This window comes from Pelodiscus sinensis, chromosome 1 (genome assembly GCF_049634645.1).
Source record: "Pelodiscus sinensis isolate JC-2024 chromosome 1, ASM4963464v1, whole genome shotgun sequence".
Taxonomy (NCBI): domain Eukaryota; kingdom Metazoa; phylum Chordata; order Testudines; family Trionychidae; genus Pelodiscus; species Pelodiscus sinensis.
The window spans coordinates 289,332,581-289,348,892 of NC_134711.1; the positions used below are offsets into that span (position 1 = coordinate 289,332,581).

General features: G+C 44.8%; 1 long non-coding RNA gene across 1 annotated transcript; it reads right to left on the reverse strand.

Moving 5' to 3' along the window:
- Positions 1 to 6,031: 6,031 nt before the first annotated feature.
- On the reverse strand, positions 6,032 to 14,903 carry LOC112546571 (uncharacterized). The gene is made up of 3 exons (XR_003090297.2): positions 14,805 to 14,903; positions 12,029 to 12,075; positions 6,032 to 6,292 (listed from the first exon to the last, which is right to left on the reverse strand). It is a non-coding gene; the product is annotated as an uncharacterized LOC112546571 (long non-coding RNA).
- Between the last annotated feature and the right edge of the window lie 1,409 nt (positions 14,904 to 16,312).

The window sequence follows — 16,312 nt, forward strand, 5'->3', positions numbered from 1 at the left end:
TTCTAGGAGCCGAGTACGGGCCGGGCCATGCCTAGCAATTTGGAAAGACCGTGCCTTCCCCTGCCTCCGCTTTTGGATGCCCATGGTGATTGTCCTAATAAATGGGCTTAAAGTTACAAGGAGAGGAAGTGGCATCTTCTCCTCTGGCTGTTGTGTGTGGCAAGACGCAGATGCCTAACCCACCCTGACAAGAAACAATTTAGGTCCTTAGGCCCCCTGACGCGAAAGGGATTTCCGATTGTGGATCACTAGCAGAGACAGATGCCCACTGGGCTGTAGCCAAACGCCTATCTCAATGAAAGGCTTAGCACAGAGTCATCTTGTAAGCATCTCTCACTGGCTAGTTTAAGCAGCTTTCCATCTATCAGTCTGGCTTTTGTGAATCCCATTCTTAGGGGCCTATCACAGCATGGCAACTCCTAAATCCCTTTGTGAATCCACACCAGAGCAACTAAAGCAATGTCTAAACTAGTACTTTTGTCTAACACTTTTGTCCTGAGGAATGTGAATAAAACCCCATATCTCGAACAGGCATGACTGGTAAGTAAAGATATGGGGGGGGCACATGACTTCTCCCCTCTTCTACCTCTCCCCATTTCTGCTGTCACCTCTCCCCACTCCTGCCATGCCTCTCCCCACCCCTGCTCCATCCTTGCCCCAACCTTACCCTACCTCTTCCTGCAATCCCCTGAGCAATGCAGCAGTCAGGTCCTCCTGTATTCACCAGCGGGGAGGAGTGGGAAGCGTAGCAGCATGGCCCTACCTCACTCTGTTCCCCTGGTCATGTCACTAACAGTGAGTACAGTGGTGGTCCCCTCCCCTGAGTGATGAGCTCAGAGCCATGGGAGCAGAGCAAGGTAGGGACACATTACTCTGCTTTCCCTCACCACTGCTGGTGAGTGCAGGGAGATAACCTTTACTGCCAGTGTCAGGCCCCCCCTACTGCTCCTCTGGGCTGCCCAGAGGCTCTGGCCCCTTGTCCCTCCTGCCCACAGCATTTGGGGACAAATGCCCCCTCATAGCCCCTCCCCCATGTCACCCCTGACCCTCACCAACAAAAGTTTAACCTCAAAAATACCAGTGGGGTCATATGCCAACATAGCTATCACCTCTCATTGGGAGTGGTTTTAATTATGCTGGCAAGAGAGCTCTCTCCTGCTCCCATAGAGCAGCTACATGGGAGCCCTCAGAGCAGTGCAGCTGCAACAGTAGAGCTGTGCCATTGTAAGGTCTGTAGTGTAGACATAACCTTAGTTGCTCCAGATCGTACAGGAAGCTTGTGGCTGAGCAGAGCACTGAACCCTCATCACTGAGTTCCAGTTCAGAGCTTTTATCACCAGGCACACTCACTGCCCAAGAGGTTACACTGTAAACATAACGAGTGGTAAAACCAATGTGAGTGATAAGTCAGCAGGCAGTGGTGTACAGTGACATGGTTACTCAATTTAGGTATGTCCACATATTGGCTAGTTGAACTAAGAGTCTTTACATTCTTTTATTTATATTGTTACTAGAAGACTTTATTCAGCATTGCCTGGGTCCTTCAAGGCAAGGGGTGGCAGTGTGAGGGGTGAATAAGTCAAGACAGGAGACCAGGACTGCTGGGGGCTTTCTCCCCCATCTTCCAAGGTGGGGGGCCCTTTCCCTTTCTCTTCCTGGAGCAGAGGGGCACCAGGTTTCTCCTGGGTGGGGGGGGGGCACTTATTCAGTCATGTGGCAGGCAAAATGGCAAATCCCATCCTCAGCTGACCACTCCCTTGGTTGATATAGCAGCCACCCTGTGGTCACTCTGAAGTACAGCTCTCTCCATCACACGCTGCCCCCAGTGGACACTGTGACTATAGCATCCTTCCAAACATCCCATCCCTTTCCTTGTTATGGAAAACAGTCCCATTCCCCATACTTCCCATTTTCCTGGCACAACCAAACTATGACCTTACTTTAAGTTAAGAGAAGAGGAAGCTGCATACCAAACTTAGTGGTCCTAGCTATTCCCATTTAAGAGGAGTTCTTGAACAAACAGACTCACAGACAGATGCACATTTCTAAATATACAGCTAGATATTATCTTTCTTTTGTGTATAGGCCTCTGTCAACTGATAGACTGTATCCTCCCCAGTAGCAGGAATAGTTTTGATTTCATCTTTTTAAATAATGATATTGTGAGTGTTGTAGGAAAGAGGAGACATCTTTTAAATTAGCTTTGTAGTTTGTTCCGGAAGCTGTAAGGCTACTTGTTCTCTAACCTTTGTTTTTAAAAATTTGGCCTCCAGAGGCTTGATGGCCGTCTCTGAACCAAATTTTGTCTCCAATGTATCATAGACTGCAAAAGGGCAAATCTTCTGAGCCATATGTTGACTGTGTCTGTGTTTAATATAGCTGTTCTCTCTCCAAAAAAGAGGGTTTATCAAAAGTAAGTGAAATCAGTAGAATACAACACTAAACCATAAATTAGATGACAGCAATTTGTTATGTGTAAACTAATGCTGATCTTGGCTGGCATACACTGCAATTTTTAGACTCTGCAACATTGTTCATATAACTTAAAGCTGTCCTCATATGCTTCAGAAAAGCACTGTGATGGGGCGGACAAAGCCTGACCTCCCTGCTGGAGGCCTTTCAGCACCCTGGCCAGCAGCAGGAGCAATGGAGAGATCCTCCGAGCAGGATAGAGGGGCAGCCTTCACTGCAGCCAATCAGGATGCGGCAGGCTGCTATATAAGGAGCTGCTACCTAAGGCCTATCAGTTCCTTCCTGGAGCTCAACCCAGGCAGACCTCTGGGCTGACTGGGAACACCAGAACCTTGGACAGTGCCAAGTGGGAGCTGGGCCCTTGTAACTAAGCGGAGCTAGATTCTGTGGCTAAGGGCTAGCCAGCGACAACTCTGCAGCACCCCGGACAAGGGGAACTCTGCAACAAGGCCCTAGGGAAGGGCTGAATGAAACTGCATCTTGGGGAAGTGGCCCAGGAATGTGACCATAATTATGGACTTTGAAACTTGGCAGGTTACAGCTATGTATAGGGTCCCTGGGTTGGGACCCAGAGGAGTGGGTGGGCCTGGGTCTCCCTCCCCCCCCCCTCCCAGCCCCTTGAAAACCAGACCTAAGTGAGGGGGGGCAAAAGAGAAGCCCTGAACCTTGGCCACAGACTGGACTTTGACTTGCCTGCAAACAGGTGAGTTAAATAGTTGTGAGGCCACCAAGGGGCGCTCACACACAGGACCGAACCTGTTACTAGCACTCTGAAATTTCAAAGGCCATTATACATCAGCTGAGAAAAATGACAATTAAACTGGCATTATTTTTAACTCCAGACTTCTAGAATATTAGAAAAGTAGCTTTCTTGAATTGTTACAATGTTGTAACTGAATATTCTAAAATGGGAAATGGATACATTTAGCAGCCTAATAATAGCTTATTTTTTGCGTGTCTTTGTACTAACCATATCAACTTTGCTTTGAGTTTTACATCTTTTCAAAAGCCAGTGAGAATGACTTGCAGAGGTTGCCAGTTAGTATGCCCCGAGCTGTCCTCCTACCTAAGGCTCCATCTAGCATCACTAGCCAAGCCTAAGAAGATAATCAATTTCCCAAGTCCCCTGCTACTCTGCTAGTGTGTACCCTGCATTGCTTTCCCAGGTAGCAAAGCTGTCTCTCCCCAGCAATTCTGCCATCCTTTGAATAAGTCCCATCATATTTTGATCTTGTGACATGATCTAAGGAGGTGCTTCCTCCATGAGTCTCCATCTCCCAAAAGCCACATGCTATGGCTGTGTCTAGACTGGCCAGTTTTTCCGGAAAATCAGCCGCTTTTCTGGAAAAACTTGCCAGCTGTCTACACTGGCCGCTTGAATTTCTTCAAAAGCACTGACTTCCTACTGTCTGAAATCAGTGCTTTTTGCGGAAACATTATGCTGCTCCCATTTGGGCAAAAGTCCCTTTTGCGCAAAACTTTTGCGCAAATGGGCCAGTGTAGACAGCTCAGATTTGTTTTCCGCAAAAAAGCCCCAATCACGAAAATGGTGATCAGGGCTTTTTTGCGGAAAAGTGCATCTAGATTGGCCATGGACGCTCTTCCGCAAAAAGTGCTTTTGCGGAAAAGCGTCCGTGCCAATCTAGATGCTCTGTTCTGAAAATGCTTTTAACGGAAAACTTTTCCATTAAAAGCATTTCCAGAAAATTATGCCAGTGTAGACGTAGCCTATAAGAAGCAGGAACTTGTTGTTGCTGTCCATGACTACCCTGAATTAATTCATCCCGTGGACCTGCAATTAAGCCTGGGTTGAGCTAGCTCTGGCTCCAAATGAATGACCACAGATGAGCAACAGCAGAACTGCCTGATTAATTGGCCCACTTCATAGGAGGCAGGAATCACCAGGCATGCTCTTAGACCAGCAGCAACAGCAGGCTGCTGGTTGCTCAGCATTTACAGCCACAGCTGTGATCATTTCCATGCCTGCCTTATTCTCAGGTGTGCTCCTTTGCCTGGTTTCTGACCTTTAGCTTTGATTCCTGGCTCCAGCTCTAATCACAAGGACAGATCACCCCCACCCCCTGTATATATCACATGAAGAACTTAGTAGATATCCTACATAGTCACTGACTCTGATTTTTGCTCTTTGGCCTTTATGGGCTCACAGATGTTCCCAGACAGCCTTCAGTAAATTGTTCAAGCCAATTTCCAAGCACAGTAGTAACACAATTTTGAGTTAGGTTCCTCCCAAGGAGAAAGTGGGAATTATTCACTTATTTCCCCCCTCCGGAATGAGGTCACACAGCATATATGTCTTTGTATGCTTTGCCTCTAGAAGATGGTCCTTCTTTTCTAAAACTTATGTCAGATTCTTTTTGTAATCTGTTAAATGTAGTAAAGGAAAGTGCTTAAGAACAAGGTTTAATATATACAACGGTGCAGGGAGGTGCACAAGAAGGCCAAACAAAGCAGGTTGTGAACCTGTAGTGCACCAACTGGATGTGCAGTAACATCCCATGTGGATGCTGCTGCAGTGCACTGAAAGTCCCAAAGTGAGGCTTTGCTTACTACTACTTTAACTGTTTGACATTTTATATATGACTAGAAAATTTACCGGGTGTTGCTTGGGTCATTAAGGAGGGGCTCAGGGCATGGGTGTGTGGGTACTGGAGTCAGGGCAAAGACTTGGGAATGTGGGGGGCTCAGGGCAGAGGGCTGGTGGTGTGGGAGGTGCATGAGTCAGAATTGGGGAGTAAAGGGGTAGGAGTGCAGGAGCCAGAGCAGGGGGTGGGGGATACATGGCAGCAGGTAGGGGGCTCAGGGCAGGAGGTGGGGGTGGCTACCAGCTTCTCCCTGGGATGGCCCAGGGGTGGCAGAGTCTGCACAGCCTGCCGATTGGCTTTTTCCCAGGGCCAGCCTTGATGTGGCGAGGGCTGCACAGCCCACCCGCCCACTTCTCCCCAGGGCCAGCCTGGGGACAGTGGGGGCCATGCTGCTGACCACTGGCTGCTCCCTGAGGCTGGTGCACTTTCTGCCCCCTCTGCAGTCATTCTGGGGTAAAACAGTCTCTGCTATCACACCCCTCCCTTTCTGTTTGATGAAAAACAATCACATTCCACACACATACCATTGTCCTAGCCCAACCAAACGCTGACCTTGCTTTAAGTTATGATAAGAGGAAGCTACATCCCAGATTGGTGGTCCTAGCTCTTACCATTTATAAGGAATTCTTGAACAAACAAAATGAAACAAATGGATGGACACACAGACAGACAGATGTACAAACTTGATATCCTTCTGATCCTCTTCTATGTATTTTTTTCTGCCAGCTAGCTTCTTTCTCACTCTGTTATGACAGGAGTTCTAAATGAGTGCCATCCCATCAACTGCAAGTAGCTTAAGCGATCAGATAAAAATGTGAAATATCTTGCCATTTAGTCTCAGCAAAGTATTATATTGATTCAATACCACTTTCTGTTGGATTGAATAATTTTAACCTATTTGACTAGTAGATTTCCACACAGCCAAACCTCTTTGAGCCAAACTTTTTATTCCAATTTTAAATTTCCAGTGAATGCTTTTATATGACCTCTGATTTAATAGATATGCAACCAAAAGATTTCCAGGCAACAGTTAGCTATATTTATTAAACTATATATATAATCTTAATTATGCTATCTCAAATTCAATGTGAAATAGCAGCTACACAGATGGACTATTATATATCTCAATCTTCATAAGGTAAGTTGTCATTCTGGTAAATGCACTGAAATTTCCTGGATTTCATTAAGAGTCAGATAAGTGCTCCCCCTCACCTTTCCTAGGTAAAACAAAATGTAAGTTGCAAGTAAGAGCTGATCTTATTGACAAATACTTTTGTCATTTGCATGCTCAGATTGTTTAGCATAGTTATTCCCCAATTACTTCTATAACTTGTGAAGCCAGACCATTCCTATTCTGTCCCCCTCTGTCTTCCTATCCACCCAAGTTCTAGGGCAATAAAATTATCTGTGCTTGAATTGAACCCTTTCCTCCTACTGGTCCAACATGCTGACTGATAGCATTGTACTGAAAAGACAACAGCTTTTCCAAGGGAAGATTATATGATGAGGTTGGCTATAATAGCAAGGAACTGAATTCAGTGACCAAGGAAGTTCCTTCCAATTCAATGATCCCCTGGAATTTCCAGGCTGGAAAGGTACATTTCATGCACTCCCCTGTCCATGGATAAAATACTGACTCCATTGAATTCAATAAAGAGCATTGCCATTGCTTCAGTGAGGCCAGGATTTCATCCCAATAGCTGAAGCAGTATGACTCTAAATTACCCCAGGGTTGTAAGTAGCTGAATGCCACAATCTGGCCTGCAAAATATTAAGCACAGTTTTACCATGATAAATATGTCAACTTGTTGTTGTTCATCTTTTGTCAATCTGATTCTCATTTTCAATAATAACAAATCTAACACATTCAAGTGCACCAATACCCTGGAAAGTACTCAGCAACTTAAATATTTTTCACTGCTCCAAGCCTGCAGAACAGTACAATAATTTTAAAAGATGACAGTAATCACAATGGTGTATTTGTCTTTGCCACAGTAGTTAGGACCTTTTTTTTCTTACTTAGAATAGGAAATGCTATAGCTATCGGGTTAAATTTAACTTCCAACCCAAGAGGAAATGTTGTTTCTTTTTTTTTAAAGGGGCCTTGTGCACAGCATAAGAACATTTTACACACACATTAAGAAACACTTAAACCCACCAGTTCACAAATCTTTAACAACTTTTTTTTGTCTTTGTTGCATCCCTCCCCAGCTTCCTGCAGCATTAGCATGACATCCTTTGCTGAAGCCACAAATTAAAATATCTCTTTCTTGTTGATAGCACCAACTGCAGAAAACTGAAACACATTAGCAGAATTGAAGTAGGCAGTCTGTGATTTTGATTGTCCCATTCTGCAGGAACATTCAAATGTATCCCTCATGGCAAACCATACAAGTAACAAACATAGGTCCTGAAACTAGTATTCGAGGCTGGAAGGTGCTGCAGAATCTCCTGGCTTGAAATGGTTTCCCTCATATACAGGGTTTCCAGTTGGTACAACAGCTATCATCGCCCCTGCCATAAAAATTGTTCCAACACTCCTGGTAACAAAACTGGAAGAGCTTCTGATACAAAAACATGCCTTAAATAGTTCCATTGTTTTAAACCAAAAATCACCTACATGAAGAAGAAAATTGTCCAGTAGATACTAAAATAAGTAGCTGATCTAAGTCAGCCTAATTCCTAGTGAGCTTATGTCCACATCACAACAGTAATCATAACAACACATTTCTTTGTTGCTAGTTCTATCAGGAAGCCCAGGGAATTAACGGACTCAGATGAAGCTACTCTCTCAGCCTTATATATGGCCCCTCCAAAACAGGATTGAAATATATTCATGCTGTGGTATGGCAAAGCCTATATGGCTGCATTCTGCATTGCATTGATTTTGTGGACAGTGAAGGTTTGTCCACTCTTTTGCTGAGGCATGTCACTACAGCAGGGATATGCAATAATTCTCTGTTAAACTCTATATAGTTCAAGACACCTATAAAACTTATTTTTTTCTGACACAGTCTCCGAATTTTCTGTGAGGGTAAGAAATTAGAATCATAACCAGTATTTGTTTCCAGCCCTTTTGTGGCAGTTGACAGCAATGATCTGGCTACTGTTAATGAGATGAGTGAATGAAATGTTCCATTTGAATGGTAATACAGTATGAATGGAAACTGTCACCCTGCAAACTGATAGCTAGTTGAACGACAGATGCAAGGATGCTGAATTGTGGACTTTTTTACACAAAGCAAAATACCTAATCTATTAACATGGGAACTTTCTTCTGGCCTACAGAAATATCTGTGCTACAACTATTACCACACCCAAGTATTGTGCATCTCTAATAGATTAACATATCAGCACCAAATTTTGAAAAACAAGTAGACAGGATGTGGTATCAAATATCACCCTAATAGTTTGCACTCAACCAAAACACATTAATTACATCTAAGTTCTCTTTCACTAATGCTGCAGGGTAGGCTCAAATGTTATGCTGGTCCAAAGTAGGTATCTATGATGAAAAGGCTGGAAACCCCTGGCTTAGAGGCTCGAAATAAAGAGACAATGTAGTAGCTCCAGATAGAGAAAATCAAGCCACCGTGGAGATTTCCTTAAGACCAATGGTTAAGAAAAAAAAAGAATACGCTCAGGGCACATCTATACTTACCGCAAGATCAGCGCTCTGGAGGTTGATCTTCTAGCGTTCAATTTAGCAGGTCTAGTATAGACCCGTAAATCGAACGTCCTGCTGGTGTCCAGTACTCTTCCTTTTGCAAGGAGTAAGTGAAGCCAATGGGAGTGTTGGCTCCCATTGGCTTCCCTCAGTATGGATGCCACCAAAGCTCAGCTTAAGGTAAACCATCTCCAGCTATGCATTTTGCATAGCTGAAGTTGTGTACCTTAAGCCAACCTTCCTGGTCTAGTATAGACCAGGCCCCAATGAGGAATCAAGGAGATAAAAGGTGCTGCAGCTGAAGAACCCGCTCTACAATCTGCCCTGAGTAAGGGGCAGCATTTTGTTCTGATCCACGGCATCAACCCTTCAGTGTCATATGTAGAAGCCACAGTAGTAGGCTGGAACCAACTCTCTGTCCACTTTTTATCCCCCTCTATTCAAATGAACAGGGGGTACTAGATCATGATCTGGGCCTAAATCACATGTGTGAGGGAGGGGGAGAAACTGCACTGAGGAAATAAATAAAAGAGAATAAGTTCAAGAATGAATGTGAGACACAGTGAACACAAACTGGATGAAGAACAGTGAAACAATGCTCTGAACATTGAGAGATTCATGGGCACATGGTAAATGTTCATATCTATTGCTGTGAACAATCAGAGCATTTATAATTAAGGTTAAGATTTGTCCATGGTTATTATTAGTAAAAGTCAGGGACTTGTTACAGGCAACAAACAAAAATTCAAGAAAGCCTATGACCCATCCCTATCTTTTACTAACAATAACTGACAAAATGGGAAGGGAGGATCCAGCATCCACCACAACTGTGGCTCCAGGGTCCCTTGGACACCCCCAGGTGCTTGGACATCCAGGGTCCCCTCACCACCCACAGTGGCTGAGAGTGCTGCGGACCTCCCGCCAACTTCAGCAGCGCAGAGTTGAAGGGGCCCAACATCACCTGTGGCATTTGGGAACTCCAGGGTCTGTGACTGGGAGCTGAAGGAACCCCCCTTCACTTGTGACAGCCGAGAAATCCAAGGTCCCTCTGCTGCCTTCATGCCATCTTTTATTCCCAACAGATGCATGGCCACCTGCACTGTCTGGCAAACTGGGAAGGCTATGACACCTCCCATGTCCTTGACTCTAACTAGGTGGGGGAAATCCACAATGCTCATCTGCACAAACCTGGACTAGCACTGCCTCAGAGGACCTGAGGGGAGAGGGAAATGATGTAAGAACCGGCAGGAATCAAAGGTGGAACCATGGGGGTTCTGTTCTGCTGATGCTTCTGCCTCATCCCTGGAAGCTTAGTCTGTGTTCCCTTGCAGGATCATTTGGGGCTAGGCTCTGCAAGAAGCGCTGTCTGACACTGCTGGCAGGGGAGGGCAAAGGGGCTGCCCCAGACCCTTTAAATCACCACTGGAGCTGCAGGTGGCACAGAAGGTGGGGAGTGGGGTGGAGGCTAGCCACCAGACCCTTATACCCAAAACCTCACCCCTCCCAGGAGCACAGAGCCACTCCCTGTCTTGCCCCCGGGCTGGGCAATTCTGTTGCCGCCTCCCACGCCCTCCCCACCCCTGGCCTGAGTGGTGGCCCTTTCACAGCCCACTTATTAACTGATGCTAGTATTTAAACCAGGGGAAGTTGTGTGAGCAACAATGCAGGATGCCTGTCTTGGCTCTAGACCTTGCTGGTGGCAGACCCTCCACTCTAGCTCCTGACCCTGGTTCGTACTCAGCTTTGCTATGTGCTTCCTGTCTATAACCTGGTTTCTGACCCCAATTTCTTGCTATCTTGACCCAGCTCAACTACCCCTCTGCTATTTGCCTGCCACCTGCTACTTGGTGCCTGACCCAGGCCTTCTTGTATCCTCACCCTGCTTGCTCCCAATTCTGCTACTCTTATCCTGACTGCAATTTAGCGGCTGACCAGTACACACTGGCTGCCCGGCTACGTCTACACTGGCCCCTTTTCCGGAAGGGGCATGTAAATTTCACCAGTTGTAGTAGGGAAATCCACGGGAATAAGAGCCTCCGGAAATAAGGGCGGAAAAAGTAGGAATAAGAGCCTCCGGAAAGCCTCCGAAAAGCCTCCGGAAAGCCTCCGAAAAAGTAGGAATAAGAGCCTCCGGAAAAGGGCGCTTTTTCCGGAGGATCGGGGCCAGTCTAGACGCTCTTTTCCGGCTTTTTTAAAAGCCGGAAAAAAGCGGCGGACATTTTTATTTAAATGCCGCGGGGGATATTTAAATCCCCCGCGCATTTCCCTACTACGACTGGTGAAATTTACATGCCCCTTCCGGAAAAGGGGCCAGTGTAGACGTAGCCCCCATGTCTCTGGCTATGGCACTAAGTCCCTGATAAATGTGAATCTGTGCTGCAAACTATTTTTCTGTTATTTGATTACATACAAAATATAGGGCTATATATTTTTAAGGAATTTTACTTCTTCCAGTGCCATAATCATTCAGCAGATGTCATATTAATGTTCCAAATGAAAAATAAATTCACCGTTAGAGTGAAATTTAAGCAAGGAAAGATTCAAGCTCCAGATGATTTTTTAAAAAGACATTTACTATGTAAGGGAGTAAAATATATGTCTCCTGCAATTTAACTCTGGACTCATTGCTACAAGCCAATAATTAATCTATCTAATGGAGAGCTAAAATCCCATACTCTTTTATCACAAATAGGGATGCCTATTCTGGTAGCCTTTTCTGCATAAAATGCTACCATTATATTCAAATCTCAATTCTCATGATACAGCATAATACAATGTGTATGCTACTGGTTATACTTTGACTGCTAATAAAGACCATCTGGTGTGGAAGGATCAAAGTAAGGAGGACACTTTCATCTCTGAGCAAGAGTCTTCTTACGTAACTTAAGGAAGGTACATAATGCACCTCACATATCTTTGTCCATTTCAGCAAATCAGAAATTAATGTCAGAATATATGGATGCTTCACTTTCTATTACCTATAAAATTGACAAAGGCAATGCTGAAATATGGTTACACTCTAATGTATTTTCTCAGAGTTAGACAATTAATCATTTTTTTTCTTTCATCCTATTTGAGACTCAGATACATAGTTATCAGAGATACTCACATACATACCACCACCTGTTGTGCTGATATTATATGCCTAGCCTCTCTGGTCAAAGACTACAGGAATTAGTGACTCCCTGAGGAGTGACTGAATTAAGAACAAAAACAAAGGGCATATTTTCAAGGAGTTAAATAGCTTGAAACATTGCTCATTAAAAAGGAGGAAATTATACTTCACCAGCAACTAGATCGCTTTCTGAAGTACCAAGCTCTTGCCGTGATAATCTGTAACAGGAATCAAATATGAGTTGCCTGATACCCTTAACATTTCTGAGATTTACATCTTCCCCTGTGAATAACTTTGATGATTTTCAGTGGTTTCATTATTCTGAAGTAATGATAGCATATTTGTTTCTACTGTCATTCAGCTTATTACACAAACTACTTTTGCAAATATACACAGATGAAGCTTTTTCATTGGTGACAGGGAATGGAGGCTGAAGAAGGCTAACCCTCTCCAAATCTCTATTAAACACTCCCAGATATTGCAAAGTGTCTGAAAACGAGTCAAGACAAATTCAAAAATCCATTCTTCAAAAAGAGAATTGATAACAGAAATCACGGCTCTGAAAATAGTGAGGGATCATTCTGAGAAAGTTATTGGAAAGAGGTATGCAGTTATGGTAGGCAGATGAAATAATAGACTTCTCCAACAAAGAACTGTGGAGAAGTTGTTTTATGCCCTGTGATATGTGGATGATGAAGCAAATGTTATTGAATAGCTCACTGGATGTCCAAGCAGCCGTTATGCCAGTAGAGGGAATCTTATCAATAATTAAAGATGTATTATAGTACTGTATCTGAGGATCACCTGCTGTTGTGGATAATGCTGTGGTGCTGCCTCAGACACAGCAGATTTAGTTTCAGAGTTAGTAAACAGATTGCAACAGGAGCAACCATGAGCTCTATATACTCATTGCTATGGGCATGCTTTGAATTTGCCAGGATATTATTAATGTTATACCTTGCTATCAAGATAAACTCTTGAAATTAAATCACAAAAGGAATATAAAAATTCCTCAAATGAGAAGCTATATTTCAGGACATCACAGGCAGCTGGGTCCTCACTTAAGGATGCCAGGTGTCTGGTTTTCAACAAAATTGCCTGGTTGAAAAGGGACTCTGGTGTCTTTAGTCAGCACTACGGAGCAGGCCTTAAAAGTCCAGCCAATGGCAAAGCAGGTCTAAGGCAGGTACACTACATGCCGTGGCTCTGCATAGCTCCTGGAATGAATGCAATGTCCCTCCCTCCCCATCTCTTACATGTAGGGGCAGCCAGGAGGTTCTGCATGCTGCCCCCATCCCAAGTGCCTGCTTTCCAGCTCCCATTGGCTAGGAACCATGGCCAGTGAGAACTGCAGGGGCAGTGCCTGTAGACGAGGCAGAATGCAGAGCCACCTGGATGCTCCCCTGCATAAGAGCTGGAGAGGGGACATGCCACTGCCTCTGGGACCTGCTTGAGGAAAATGCTGCCTGGAATCTGAATCTCTGAACCCCCCTGCCCTCCCGTGCCCCAATCTCCTGCACCAACCCTGATTCCCCCTTCCACCCTCTGTAGCCTTCAATCCCAGCCTGGAGCAGTCTCTTGGACTTCAAATGCCTCATCTGCAACTTCACCTCAGAGTACACACCTTCAGCCAGAGTCCTCACACATACACCCTGCATCCTAACCCACTGTCTCAGCCCTGAGCCCCCTCCCACATCTTGTATGAGGAATAACACCTATTACAAAATAGCTATTTTAGAATAGGGTGTGTGTAGACAGGGCAGCTTGAGTAATTTTGAAATAAGAAGCCTCTAGGAAATCTCACAAGTGCCCTGAGGGCCACTGTGTTCACACTCATCAAAACTCTATAGCTTCCCTTCCCCTGCAGCCCTTAAAGCTGCAGCCCGAGGAGAAACAGTGTGCGGCACACAGCAGGCCCTGACAGCCCTGAGTCACATAGCAGCTGCCAGACCAGCGCTTTCTGCTACCATGAATGATCCCGATGCCCCCACTGATCCCTCCACAGCTGTAAAGGAACTAGCAGCCAGCTCCCAGGACCCTGCAGAGGCACAGAAGAGGCGTGTGCAGAAATCCTGAACCTTATTGAGGTCTGGGGAAAGGAGGCAAACCTCCAGGATCTCTGCACCAGACTCAGAAATGCAGATGTCTATGGTCAGATGGCCGATACCCTAGCCACCAAGGGCCACTTGTGCACCCAAGAGCAGGTGCACATGGAAGAACTTAGGCAGGCCTATGCCAAGGCTAGGGAGCACAGCCCATATTATGCCCAGTTCCACCATATCCTGGGGGGCGGATCAGTCCTTTTCCCTCCTTTGTTGTGGACTCAGGGCTGGAGATTTCCATCACTGCCCTCCTGGGGGACAAAGCCAAGGAGGAGGTAGAGGAGGAGCCAGACGAAGCCAGCACCAACTCGATGCCTGCCAGCCAGGAGGTCATGGTCGCCCTAGAGCCGGCACCCCTGGGCATCATCCAAAGCCAGGGAAGGCCCCTCAGGTGAGAGCTATTACTTTCCCTATACACACACGGGTGGAGGCAGTGGGCAGCCAGGGGCTGCTGCATGCTCCTCGTTTGGCCTTCTCAGCCTGGGAATCACACAGCAGTCTGTACACATGGGTGCACTGGAGCGCCAGTCTGGGACACACAGCCCCAGGAGGCAACAACAGAGGACCCTTGTGCTCTGGCTCACAGAGTGACTGGACAGGCCTACCTTACTCCTGACACTGGGGTGGGCACCCTTCTACCATAAACCACCACTAAAAGGAGGCTGCAGAATGGAGACACACATGCACATTCTGGAGTGCCCGCAGTCTCGGGGCAGCATCCACTCCCAGAGACAGTGCAATGAGGTGGAGGAGAATCTGCCACTCACACACACCTCCCCAACATTCCCCAGAACCCATTATATTACAGACACTCCCAGCATAATGGGAGAAATCCCAGTACCCACCTCCATCTCTGGGAACCTCTTCTAACTGTAGAAAATTCAGCAACAGCTGCCTTCGGAGCCCAGATCTGAAGGCAGAAGAAAAGTGACAGTGGAAATCTTTGACCCTCCCCCCCCAAACACCTTAGCAACCCTCCCCCATTCTATTTTGGGGCAGGGCCCCCATTGTTACAACATCCTGAAATTTCACATGAAAACATCTGAAATTATTAAATTGACCAATTTAAAAATCCTCTGGCCAGAATGGACCATGAAATTTGGTAGGGCCCTATCTATAAATTGTGGATATTGAATGAAATTCTACCTCTATAATCCAAATGTTGAACACTTGAACTTTGTTATCTGAGTGGATTAGTGTCCTTTGCCTTTAATCCTCCTATTCACTCTGGTACAATAGTTTTACACTTTTGCCTAGTATAAGCTTCTATGCCAGAAGATGGCTTCCTTCATCATCCATATTATGAATAGCAGGGGGAAATGCCAGGCTTGTTACTTGTTAAGGCCACTGCTGACATTTTAATAAAAATATGTAAATTAAATCTTATATAGCATTTACTCTAATGCAGTTCTTGTAAAAAGTTTTAGTGCTGTATAAAATGTATTATAAGAAGCCTCTCAAAATAGGTTGAATTCTGATAACAGTCTGTCAGATTATGTAGAAATGCAGATAATGTATTTTAAATCTTAGACTCCTTCTTATCCTCCACAAACATGGATTTTACATTTGAAATTAAGTATAACTAGTTCTAAATATAGCACAATAAACTTTTATTTTGATCCATCAACCTGATATTGAAATAGGATCTTTACAATGTAAACCATTTTATTACATCACAAAACCACCAAATGAACCAGCCTGACTGGTTTTCTCACGAGGCTCTGGACAAATATGGCAAGGATGATTCAGGTCTGGCTGAAGATCCCATATGCCTGTGTAGACCCAGCGCTGACCCTCAGTTTCATGACCACTAAGTTCTCCACAATTTATTCGATAACACAAGAAAATTAGAATTTATGCAGTACATAAACTGTTACTGCTGAGAAGTTCTTGTAGTTTAAAGCATCTGTTTTCATACATTTATTCATATTTTAAAGTAAATGCTTATTGAGTCTTATATGTAAGAGTGATAAAGAGCATTGCCATTTAAACTTCTCAGAGGGAAATAATAGAGGGGAGTCTGAGAGGTAGCCATGTTAGTCTGTAACTTTAAAAACAACTAGTAGTCCTGTGGCACCTTAAGGTGCATTTACACTGTCCGCATAGCTCGAAATAAGCTATGCAATTTGAGCTATGCAAATTGCACAGCTTATTTCAAGTGTATTTCAAAATAAACCATTATTCCATAATGTCCCTTAATCCTCATGAAATGATGTTTACAGGGATATCAGGATAGTGAGCATGTTATTTCAGAAGCTATTTCGAAATAACGGGCTTGTTTAAAAGGCACAAAATAACTATTTTGGGATACCGGAGGTGTATTCATATATATATATATATACAGGGCTCGACA